Source organism: Panthera tigris, chromosome B1 (genome assembly GCF_018350195.1).
Source record: "Panthera tigris isolate Pti1 chromosome B1, P.tigris_Pti1_mat1.1, whole genome shotgun sequence".
Classification (NCBI taxonomy): Eukaryota; Metazoa; Chordata; class Mammalia; order Carnivora; family Felidae; genus Panthera; species Panthera tigris.
The window spans coordinates 163,764,627-163,776,805 of NC_056663.1; the positions used below are offsets into that span (position 1 = coordinate 163,764,627).

At 38.9% G+C, this 12,179-nt stretch overlaps 1 protein-coding gene and 1 pseudogene across 3 annotated transcripts in view; both read left to right on the forward strand.

Annotated features, from left to right (window-relative positions):
* Positions 1 to 12,179, forward strand: part of TEC (tec protein tyrosine kinase) — a 124,648-nt gene that overhangs the window by 45,766 nt on the left and 66,703 nt on the right. The window lies entirely within an intron of this gene.
* Positions 8,080 to 8,497, forward strand: LOC102972707 (annotated as a pseudogene).

A 12,179-nucleotide genomic window follows, 5' to 3' on the forward strand; every position in this document is an offset into this window, starting at 1 on the left:
CAGGTAGGTTGCTTGAGAGTACTTACGAGCTTGTACACAGAAGGGGCACTATCTAGTGACTCTTAGGATACCTTTGCTTAAAAATACTAATCACTTCTCTGCCTTTGAAGTTTTGCTCTTTTTGCACCTAATAGTTCCTTTCCTTTATCTCTAGTCCTCCCCTGCCCTCAAAGGTTATAAATGCCTTGCCCTTTTAAAATTACTGTTATTATAATAATAATCAGTAGTAGTATTATAGCCTTTTCCCTCACAAACTACATAATAATCTCCTTGAGGGCAAAGAAGAAACCTATCACACAATGCCTTGCACCCATTAGGATCTCAAAAAAGGTTTTGTTGACAAAAATTACGATGGTGATAGTGTTTTGGGGGGAGCAAAAAGGTCTTTAGAGACATTGTGGTAATTATTTCTCTTGCAATTTTGTTTCATTTTATTTTTTTAGGAGATACATTATTTAATTTAGAAACAAAGCTGCGTTTCTCCAAACTGAAATGTGGACGTTATTTTCAACTATGGGAGTCTGAACTGTCAGAAGTCATACAGCAGTTTGAGAAAGTGAAACTCCATTTTGAGTTGTTTCTAGGTTGTTTAGGACATGCTGCATCTTAGCATGGTTGAAACTGGTCAGGCACACACAGGGAATTATCTATAAAAGGGAGCTTAGAAACACCTGTCTTGTTCAGCAATTCATTCTGTGACTCTTAGAACTCTTGCCATTAATGGCCTTTGAATTTTGTGAATATACTGTACTTCTGAGATAAAATATTAAAGTTTGACGATTACTACTTCAGATAATTGAAAACGGTGTAGTCTTATTACTAAAGCTCATTTACCTTTTTAAGTTTTGAAAAAAAAATTTTTATGTTTATTTATTTTGGAGAGAGAGAGAGAGAACCAGCGTGCGACCCAGGGAGGGACAGATAAGGGGAGACACAGGATCTGAAGCAGGCTCCAGGCTCTGAGCTGTCAGCACAGAGTCCAACGTGGGGCTCAAACCCACAAACCGCGAGATCATGACCTGAGCCGAAGTCGGACGCTTAACCAACTGAGCCACCCAGGTGCCTTTAAAATTTTTAATCATGGAGAATTGTCTATAATACTTGCACCCTTCCACCTTACTGAACACCTAAAATGAAAAATTGCACCCAAAATAGTTGTTTGTTGAATAAAACTAAATGAATAAGAGACTTAAATGAAATCTCTCAGTGATTTTTAATAGATTTTGGGAAGGGAATTCCCCCTTCCCCCCAATTATCCTAGTCGTATGAGAAAACTTTCTTCCATTCTATCTTTATTCCACATAATCACATAGGTATAGCTGTTCCTTAATTTTATTTGCCACAGCAAAAAGGAACATGAAAGTTACAATTCCCTGCTCGTGAGATTGTAACATGTGAATTTTTTTTCATTTTAGAGGAACACATATGTTATATATAATTGTTTATTTATAAATGATATATATAAAATTGTATATTTATAAGTTATAGAATGTATAAATCTTAAAGTATTATATATACTTATTAAATCTATATTAATATGTTAATTAATTTCCTGGCAGAAGAGAGGTCATAAGCCCGTACACTTTAAAAAAAATTTTTTTAGTGTTTATTTATTTTTGAGAGAGAGAGAGACAGAGCACAAGCAGGGGAGGGGCAGAGAGAGAGGGAAACACAGAATCTGAAGCAGGCTCCAGGCTCCCAGCTGTCAGCACAGAGCCCGACGCGGGGCTAGAACCCACGGACCTCGAGGTCATGACCTGAGCCGAAGTTGGACACTCAGCCGACTGAGCCACCCAGGCGCCCCAGTCCATACACTTTTATTTGTTACACGGGCCTCACGTCATTTGTCTTACTCATTATTTGAAGGATTTCGAGTACATACAGTGTGCTAGGGATGGAGGAATTAAAGGGTGCAGGACTCTGGCTCCGTTAAGCTTACAGGCTGCTTAAGTTGTAGTTCTGCTTTCGCGGGCTCGTAATGACAGACTTTATTCCACTGCATCCACTGGGCTGTGAAGCTGGAGTTCCCATCCTCACACCCCACTGTTTGCCCTCGCCTGTGTATTTCTGGAGTATCTGGGACTCTTACACTTCACTTGCCCTTGGGTTTCCAGGGGTGATAGGGGGTGGTTGCACAGACAGGATTTCAAGGTTTCCTTCTGTTGTTAAATTTTAGTTGGCTTAGATTTCACAAAAGCGCAAGTGTTTTGCATACATATTGCGATACTGTGTACTCGCTAGCATCTCCGTGAAGCGTACCTGCAGATAACCAACAAACTTTTGCACTATTTACTTTGCAAGTGAAGAAACTAGGGGACAAAGCCAGGTCACCTTCTCTGAATTGACATCCCATCTGACTAGATGAACCAAGATGTCTTATCTTTCTGGCTAATGTGCTGTCTGTTAAACCACATTGTGCTAATGACCGCAAAGGGGGACTGACTTCCTTAAACATAACTTCACTGACCACCTGTATACATGGTTTCCTTCCTCCTTCCCTGCTTTGGCTCTGTGTATCAGACCTTCAAAAGGCATTTCTTTCAACCTTGATGGTTTGTGTTTCTTTTTTTCCTCACTGCCCCCCTGTGAGGTGGGAGTCCTATGCATACAAGTAAATTAGAGTTTGTGGAAGAGAGACCTACAGAGAGAAAAGATTTCTGTGAATGGTTGTGTGAAAGAGGTTGAAAAGGGTTATGCTTAGACGGTAACCCTTAAGAACTTTAAGGTGGGTTTGGTTAAACAAACAGTTCATTTCATAAATACTTGATTCTTCACAGAAAAAACTCACAAGTAACTCAATTAAATGTGAATTTAATCACTCATAGTCAATCCCAACAGGAGAGAACAGTGTCACAGCTGGAAAGGACCCCCTATAAATCTACCATAGTATATTAAGTTTGTTTAACATTTTTTATGAGTTAAGCAAATGGAGTTTTAGGTCGATTCAGTCCCGACTAGGATTGACTATAGTACAACATCAAAATAAATGGTACAGATTTGAATTGTCGTGGAAAAAGGTGAGTAGCTTCATGCTAAAGATCAAATATGTAATTCAGAATTTTTCTTTTTTTAAAGAAAATGTTTATTTCTGAGAGAGAGAGGGTCCCAAGCAGGCACCACACTGTCAGCACAGAGCCCAATGCGGGGCTTGATCTCGTGAACCGTGTGATCGTGATCTGAGCTGCAATCAAGAGTCAGACACTTAACCGACTGAGCCACCCAGGCACCCCAGAATTTTATTTTTAAGTTTTATTTATTTAAGTAATCTCTACACCCAACGTGGGGCTTGAACTCATGACCCGAGATCGAGAGGCGCATGCTCTTCTGACTGAGCCAGCCAGGTGCCCCGTTTTATTTTTATTTTTTTTTACTGGGTCATTTCTTTATTTTCAGATGTCCCATTTGATCACTTTTTAAGGACGGACGTGATGACTGAAACATCTGTAGGACACAAAACCCAAATCCACTGGATAAGATAGTGTATTCCATGAGGTTCTGGAATCAATTTATCAGCAGTTGTCTGCTCTCACTTAATTATAAGGAACTGCAGTTGTGGTCTAAGGCTCATTTCCAAATTAATAGGGTTTCTGTGCATTAGAGAGTGAGAGATTAACACTGTGGACTCTGGAGCCAGATTACCTGGGTTCAAATCCTAAATTTGTTACTTTTTGCCGTGTGACCTTGGACAAGTTACTTAATCTCTACACCTCATTTTTTTCATCTTCAAACTGGGGAGAAAGTAGGACTACCCTCCTAGGTTTTGGTAAGGAGTAAATGGGTCGCTGTATGTGAAGTGACCAGGGCAGTTCCTGGCAGAGAGCAGGTACCATATGAGCACCGGCAGTTTCTGTTCTGGCTCTACACATGAGATACGTTGCACTCTCACCCACTTTTGTCTTTGTTATATATGTATTTCAAGGTTTTTGCTCTTGAGTCTGGCTTTTCTCAGATCTAGACGTTTTTGCACTAAGCATAACTGGGTCATTCTCCTAGGATCGCAGGGGATCCACTCTTTGAATTGATCTCTGTTGCTTGAAGTCAGCTGCATTTGGGGGTTCTGGTAACCGGTGGAAATGCATGCCTCAGAGTAAGGCTAGTTCACATCCCGGCATCTCTGAGCCTGTGTTGGTAGAGCTCTCACCGGGACTGTCTGCTCTGAATGTTTTCCTCTGGATGTTTGTGAGTGGAGAGCGTGATGGGATCCTGGCTGTGATAAATGTGCTGCTTCAGTGTGACATTTTCATACACCAGAGGTGGGTCTGCCATGAAGTTATAGAAAAGCAAGCATTAGAGACTTTTCATTCCAGAGCCCTTTCTGAGGTTCCGGGAGGCCCCCTAGCAGTTTTGTATTCATAATTTTGCACTTAAAAAAAAAAAAAAGTCTTCTTCTTAAAGCGTATAAGCTTCAGGCCACTCAAAACCTTGATCTGTTTCTACAGAGCGTAAAGACTTTATTTGTCCTAATACCTGACGCCATCTATCAATTCTGCCAGTGAAATACTCCCAAGCACCTCCATTGTAAACCATCGCCTCTATAATTGGTTTCTGTTCTTAGAAGTCTTCCTTTCAAGAACAAAGTGTTATATATCTACTTTAATCTGTTAAATTTATCTTTAATACTTTCAGAGTTGTTTTTTAAAGTACCATACATTCTTTTTAAGTTTGTTTATTTATTTTGAGAGAGAGAGAGAGAAAATGTGCTAGTGGGGGAGGGGCAGAGGGAGAGAGAGAATCCCAAGTAGGCTCCTAGCTGTCAGTACAGAGCCTGACACGGGGCTCAAACTCACGAACCGTGGGATCATCACCTGAGCCAAAATCAAGAGTCAGATGCTTAACTGACTGAGCCATCCAGGTGCCCCGAAGTACCATACTTTTCTTGTTAAATGAATTCCTGAGTGTATTATGGTTATAGTTACTCTTGTGAATAAGTTATTTTTCATTGTATGTTTGTTGTAATTAGGTGCTGTTAATATATAACCAAGCTCTTGATCATTATGAATCTATTTTGTAACTTACCAGTATACCATGCTGTTTCTAAATATTTCATAGAGGCACAATTTTCCATACCAACTTTGCTATAAAAAGGATTATTTTCTATTAAATTTAATCCAAATAATGGATAAATTTGCTAATTTTTTAAAAGTTAGCAAAAATAAAAGCATTTTCAGTTCTAAGTAGGAATACTCAAAAGGGTAGGATTAAATATTTCTTTGCTGAGCAAATTTTAAACTGTGTGCCTCAGGGAAGTATTGATGGTGGAGGAATGTACATAACTAATAACAGCAAACTTTCTGAATTGACTGAAATATAAAATTTAAAAGCAGAGAAGTCTGAGTTTGTAACTCATAATCACTACCAATTGGTGGAGTAAGAAGATTCAAACGTAGGCCATTTGACTTAGAAGTTCCCCAGACGTCTCTACCTTAATTTTCTAGCCAAATAAGCAAACAAACAAACAAACAAAAACAAACAAACAAAAAAAAAACATGCCTCTTTTTACTTGAATCAATTAAAAAATTACTACAGTCAATTATTTTGGTGGATAATGTTCCAAGCTCTGAGGACACAAAAACATATACAAAGCAAATGTCCTGCTGTCATGGAACTTACATTCTAGAGGAGAAAGGCAGCATACAGATAAACCAATAAATATCTCCCACCTTGAAAAAAAGCAAAGCAGGATGGGAGGGGTGGGGACTTGCATGCTTGTGGGTTTTCTTTCTTTTCTTTTCTTTCTTTCTGTTCTTTCTTTCTTTCTTTCTTTCTTTCTTTCTTTGGTCAGTGGTCAGGGAATAGAGATCTTAAGAAAAGACAGGCAGGGGGGAGGGGAAGTCCTTGGGGAGGGGAACCAGGACTGCAAGGCGTCAGGAAAGGCAGGTGGTGCTTCCGTGCTCAGGGAACAGCAGAGAGGCTAAGGGGCTGAAATGGAATGGAGTGGGGTGTAGTGGTGGAGGAGGCCAGAGATCTTTGGGGGCCATGGAGAAGACTTTGGATTTTTTGTTTTTTAATGTGATGGGAGATTTTGGAGGGTTATGAGTGGGGAGTGACAAAGTTTGGCCCTTCTGTTCATGTACTTCAAGACACTGGGGCACAGTGGAACATGAATTGGCAGAGAGAATTGGCTGTGCCAGCCCATTTGACCCTGGGGAGGTCATTTACCCAGTCAGTGCCCCAGTTTCTACTCTAAAATGAAGAAATTGGATTATGTGAGTAATTCACTAGAATCGTTTTCATGGCCAATTATGATTCTCAGATCTTAAAATAGTTATTAAACATCCACATGTATTGGCAGCCGTTGTTGACTATGGGGAAGAGGAGACCCTCCCCTTCCCACTTTCTGCTCAGACTTTGGAACTTCCCTGTCTCCGCCCTGAGCCTTTCCCCTGAGCTGCACCCCTGCCTCTGAGTAGGTGTGTGTATAGTGGTGTTTCACTGTCTTTTCAACCTGCATTTCTTGGGTTACTACAGTAGATGAGCAAGTCTGTGTATTTACATTGTCCATTGGCATTTACTCTCTGTTGAAGTGCCTGTTTGGATATTTTTCCTTCTTTCCCCAATTAGAAAAATTTCTTATTTTTTTTTTAAATTTTTTTTTTTTAATGTTTATTTATTTTTCAGACAGAGAGAGACACAGCATGAACGGGGGAGGGGCAGAGAGAGAGGGAAACACAGAATCGGAAGCAGGCTCCAGGCTCTGAGCCATCAGCCCAGAGCCTGACGCGGGGCTCGAACCCGCGGACCGCGAGATCGTGACCTGAGCCGAAGTCGGACGCTTAACCGACTGAGCCACCCAGGCGCCCCTTTCTTATTTATTTTTAAAAGATACATATATTCTGAATCAAACTCATTGTCCCTATATGCTTTGCAGATACTTGTTTGTACTTGGTGGCTTGTCTTTCTTTCTTTTTTTTTTTTTTTAATTATGGTGGTAAAATGCACATAAAATTTACCATTGTAACCATGGTAAATTGTACGGATCAGTGGCAGTAAGTACATTCGTCATGTTGTGCAACAATTACCACTGTCTGGTTCCAAAGCTTTTCATCACCCCTAACAGGAACCTTGAGAAAGTTCTGTGTGCACTTAAGAAGAATGTGTATTCTGGTGCTTTTGGATGGAATGTTCTGTAAATATCTGTTAAGTTTATTTGGTCTATTTAAGGCTGATGTTCTCTTATTGATTTTCTGTCCGGATGCAAGTAGGGTATTAAAGACCCCTATTATTATTGTATTTCTGTATATTTCTACCTTTAGGTCTGTTAATGTTTGCTTTCTATATTTAGGTGCCGCTATGTTGGGTGCATGAATATTTACAAATGTTATATCCTTTTGTTGGAATGACCCCTTTATCATGATGTAATGCCCTTTTTTGATTCTTATTACAGTCTTTGTTTTAAACTCTGTTTTTTCTGGGGCACCTGGGTGGCTCCATCCATTGAACGACTGACTTTGGCTCAGGTCATGATCTCACAGTTCTCGATTTCAGGCCCCACATCGGGCTCACTGCTATCAACACAGAGCCTGCTTTGGATCCTCTGTCCCCATCTCTCTGCCCTGCCCTGCTTGCACTCTCTCTCTCAAAAATAAATAAACATTTTAAAAAAGTCTATTTTTTCTGATGTGTGTATAGCTACCCCAACATTCTTTTGGTTTCCATTTGCATGGAAGATCTTTTTCTATTCCTTCACTTTTAGTCTGTTTGTGCCTTTTACATCTAAAGGAGTCTCAGGGCACCTGTGTAGTTAAGCATCTGACTCTTGATTTCTGTTCAGGTCATGATCTCATGGTTTGTGGGATCGAGCCTTGCACTGGGCTCTGCACTGACAGCAAGGAGCCTGCTTGGGATTCTCTCTCTCCCTCTCTCTCTGCCCCTCCCCTGTTCTCTCTCTCTTTCTCTCAAAATAAATAAATAAACAACAAAAAAATGAATCTTTTGGCCCTAGTCACTGACCCACCCCTGAGGACTCAGTGGCACCACCCTTGAGCCCCCTTGCTTCCCAGTGCTCTGTCCCGCGTGCCAACCTTCTCTCACCACCACCTTCCGTGGGCCGTTTCCACCAAGGAAAAGGGATTGTATCTTATGTCTGTTATCTAGAATCTCCACTCTTTTGGCCCCTTTGCTGATGCAAGTAAGGGTGATAATCTGTTTCCTGCTAAAGATTATATCCATAAGCATTCATCGGAGAATAGCAGCAGAAAAATCCAGGGGATTGCTGATGCTTATGATAAAAAGAAACTAGTGAAGGTCTTTAAGAAGAAATTTGCCTGTAATAGTACTATAATTGAGCATCCAGAACATGGAGAAGTAACTCAGCTACAGGGTGACCAGCACAAGGACGTATGCCAATTCATAGAGATTGGACTGGCTGAGGACGACCAGCTGAAGGTTCATGGCTGTAAGTGCTTTTGGCTCACTGAAGCTTTAGTGAGGATTTCCTCACAATGAGTAGAATTTCCCTTCTGTCCCTTGTCACCAGTTTAAAAATCTCACAGCTTATGTAATGTAACCATTTCGGATCCACTTTTAACTTGGACTAGTGTTACTCCTTCATGCAATGAACTGAAAAGAGCTAAAAAGAAAAAAAAAAAAAAAGACTGAATCTCTTATAGGCAGCATATAAATGGGTCTTTTTTTTTTTTTTTTTTTTTTTCCTTATCCATATAGCCACTCTGGGTCTTTTGATTGGAGAGTTTAGTTCATTTATACGTAAAGTAATCATTGATAGATACATACTTATTGCCATTTTGTTAATTGTTTTCTGGCTGTTTTTGTAGTTCCTTTCTGTTCCTTTTTTCTTCTCTTGCTCTTTGTGATTTGATGACTTTAATGGCATATTTACATTCTTTTCTCTTTATCTTTTATGTATTTACTATAGGTTTTTGCATTGTGATTATCATGAAGCTTACATGTTACAGCTTATAACAGCCTGTTTGAAGTTGATAACAACTTAAGTTTGATCACATTCTAAAACTCTACATTTTTACTCTCCCCCCATGCTTTATGTTTTTGATGTCACATTTTACTCTTAATCTTGTATATCCTTTACTAATAATTGTAATCATAGTCACTTTCACTACTCTTGTCTTTTAATCTATACACCACCTTTGTTAAGTGATAAACCCACTACCTTTACTATATATTTTCCTTTCCAGTGAGATTTATTCTTTCATATGTTTTCTTGTTCCTAATTAGTGTCCTTTCTTTTCAGCTTAAAGAAGATCCTTTAACATTTCTAGGGCCAGTTAGTGGTGGTGAAATCCTTTGGCTTTTGTTTATCTGGAAAACTCTCTCTCTCCTTTAATTGTAAATGATAACTTTGTTGGCTAGAATATTCTTGGTTGGAATTTTTTTTTTTTCTTTCAGCTCTTTGATTTTATTGTGCCACTTCCTTATGGCCTGTAAAGTTTCTGCTGAAACAAAAAAAATTTTTTTGCTGCTTTTGAGATTCTTTCCCTGTCTTTAACTTTTGATATTTTAATTATAATATGTCTTGGTGTTAGTCTCTTTGGATTCATCTTATTAAACTCTGGTCTTCCTGGCTCTGGATTTCTGTTTCACTTCCCATATTAGGGGAGTTTTCAGTCATTATTTCTTTAAATAAGATTTCTGCCCCTTTTTCCCTTTCTTTTCCTTCTGGGATTCCTATAATGTGAATGATAGTCCGTTTGATGTTGTCCCATAAGTCCCTTGAGCTATCTTCACTTTTTTAAGATTCTTTTTTCTTTTAGCTGCTCTGATAGGGTGACTTCCACTTTTTTGTCTTTGAATTCACTGATCTTTTCTTCTGCTTCATCTAGTCTGCTGTTGAACCCCTTCAGTGTATTTCTCAGTTCAGTTATTGTATTCTTCAACTCTGTGACTTCCAGCTTCCTATTTCTTTGTTGAGGTTCTCACTGGGTTCATCCATTCTGTTCCCAGTTCAATGAACATCTTTATGACCATTACTCTGAACTCTTTATCAGGTAAATTACTTATCTCCATTTCATTAAGGCTTTTTTCTTAGGTTTTATCTTGTTCTGCAATTGGGAACAAATTCCTCTGTTTCTTCATTTTTTGGGGGTCTCTGTTTTGGTTTCTATACAGTAGGTGAACCCCTCTGCCCCCAATTCTGAAGGAGTGGCCTCACATAGGACATGAACCTTGTCATTCAACCCTGCCCCAAATCTTGTTTGTGCTTCTCCAAGCAACCTATTATATTTTTCATAGCTCCCAGTAGTTGAGATTATGCCAAGACCTGTCAGTATCTCAAAGGGGGAGAAGATCTTAGCACCTAGATTCAGGCTGGTTGGAAGCCAGACCCATAGACAACAACTTTTAAAAGTATGCAAATATATACAGTTCTTTTGGACCACAAGCATAAACCCCACTGGCCACCAGAGCCAGGCTATCTGGAGGCTTCCTTTGGGCAGAAGTTGCAAAAATTGGGGCTCCAGATGAGTGTATAAGCTATTTTCTTGGAGAAGTTTTCTTCTGGGATGGATCATATGGTAGAAACAAGTCTGAATAAATTTAAGAGAATTAAAATTGTATCAAGCACCTTTTCTGACCACAGTGGTATGAAAGTAGTAATCAGTTATGTGAAGAAAATGGGAAAATTCACAAACATAAGGAGATTAAAACAACATGCTACTGAACATCCAATGGGTCAAAAGAGAAATTAAAAAACACCTTCAGACAAGTGAAAATAAAAATACAACAAATTCCAAAATCTGTGGAATGCAGCAAAAACAGTTCTGAGAGGGAATACATAGTGATAAATGCATACTTCAAGAAACAAGAAAGGTCTGAAATAAACAACCTAACTTTATACCTCAAAGAACTAGAAAAAGAAGAACAAATGAAGCCCAAAGTTAGAAGAAGGAAGGAAGTAGCAAAGATTAAACCAGAAGTAAAAGAAATAGAAACTAAAAAAGCAATAGAAAAGATAATGAAGTTAAGAGCTGTTTCTTTAAAACATAAATGAAATCAACAAAGCTTCAGCTAAACTCATTAAGGAAAAAGAAGACTCAAATAAAATCAGAAATAAAAGGGCGGTTAAAACTGATATCACAGAAATACAGGGGGTCATAAGAAATTACTACGAACAATTATACACTAACAAATTGAGCAACTTAGAAGAAATTAATAAATTCTTAAAAACATACAACCTACCAGGACTGAATCATGATGAAATAAAAAATCTGAACAGACCAATTACTAGCAAGAAGATTGAATTGGAACCAAAAACCTGCCAACAGGGGTGCCTGGGTGGCTCAGTCGGTCGAGTGTCCGACTTCATCTCAGGTCATGGTCTCACAGTTCGTGAGTTCGAGCCCCACATCGGGCTCTGTGCTAAAAAACAGCTCAGAGCCTGGAGCCTGCTTCGGATTCTGTGTCTCCCTCTCTCTCTCTCTGTCTCTCTCTCCCCTTCCCCTGCTCATGCTCTGTCTCTCTCTGTCTCTCAAAAATAAATAAATGTTAAAAAAAAATTAAAAACAAAAACAAACCCCTGCCAACAAACAAAAACCCAGGACCAGATGCCTTTAATGGTGAATTCTACCAGATGCTCAAAGAAGAATTAATACCAATCCTTCTCAAACTCTTACAAATATAGAAGAGGAAGGAATTCTTCCAAACTCATTTTGTGAGACCAGCATTACCCTGATACCAAAACCAGACAAGAATGTCACAAGAGAAGAAAATTACAGGGCAATATCCCTATGAAAATAGATGCAAAAATCCTAAACAAAATACCAGTACACTGAATTTAATAATACATTAAATTTTTATACACCATGATCAAGTGGAATGTATTCTAGGGATTCAAAGATGGCTCAACATTTGAGAAGCAGTTGATGTGATATACTACATTAACAAAATGATGGATAAAAATTATATGATCATCTCAATATATACAGAAAAAGCATTTGAAAGAATTCAACATCGATTTATGATAAAATCTTCTCAACAAAGCAAATATATGGGGAATGTACCTAACATAATAAAAGCTATATATGACAAGCCCACAGCTAACATCATACTCAATAGTGAAAAGCTGAAAGCTTTCCATCTAAGATCAGGAACAAGGGAAGGATGTCCACTCTCACCACTATTACATGGTATTGGAATTCCTAGCCCGATCAGTTAAGCAAGAAAAAGAAATAAAAGGCATGCAAATTGGAAAGGAAGAAATAAAACTC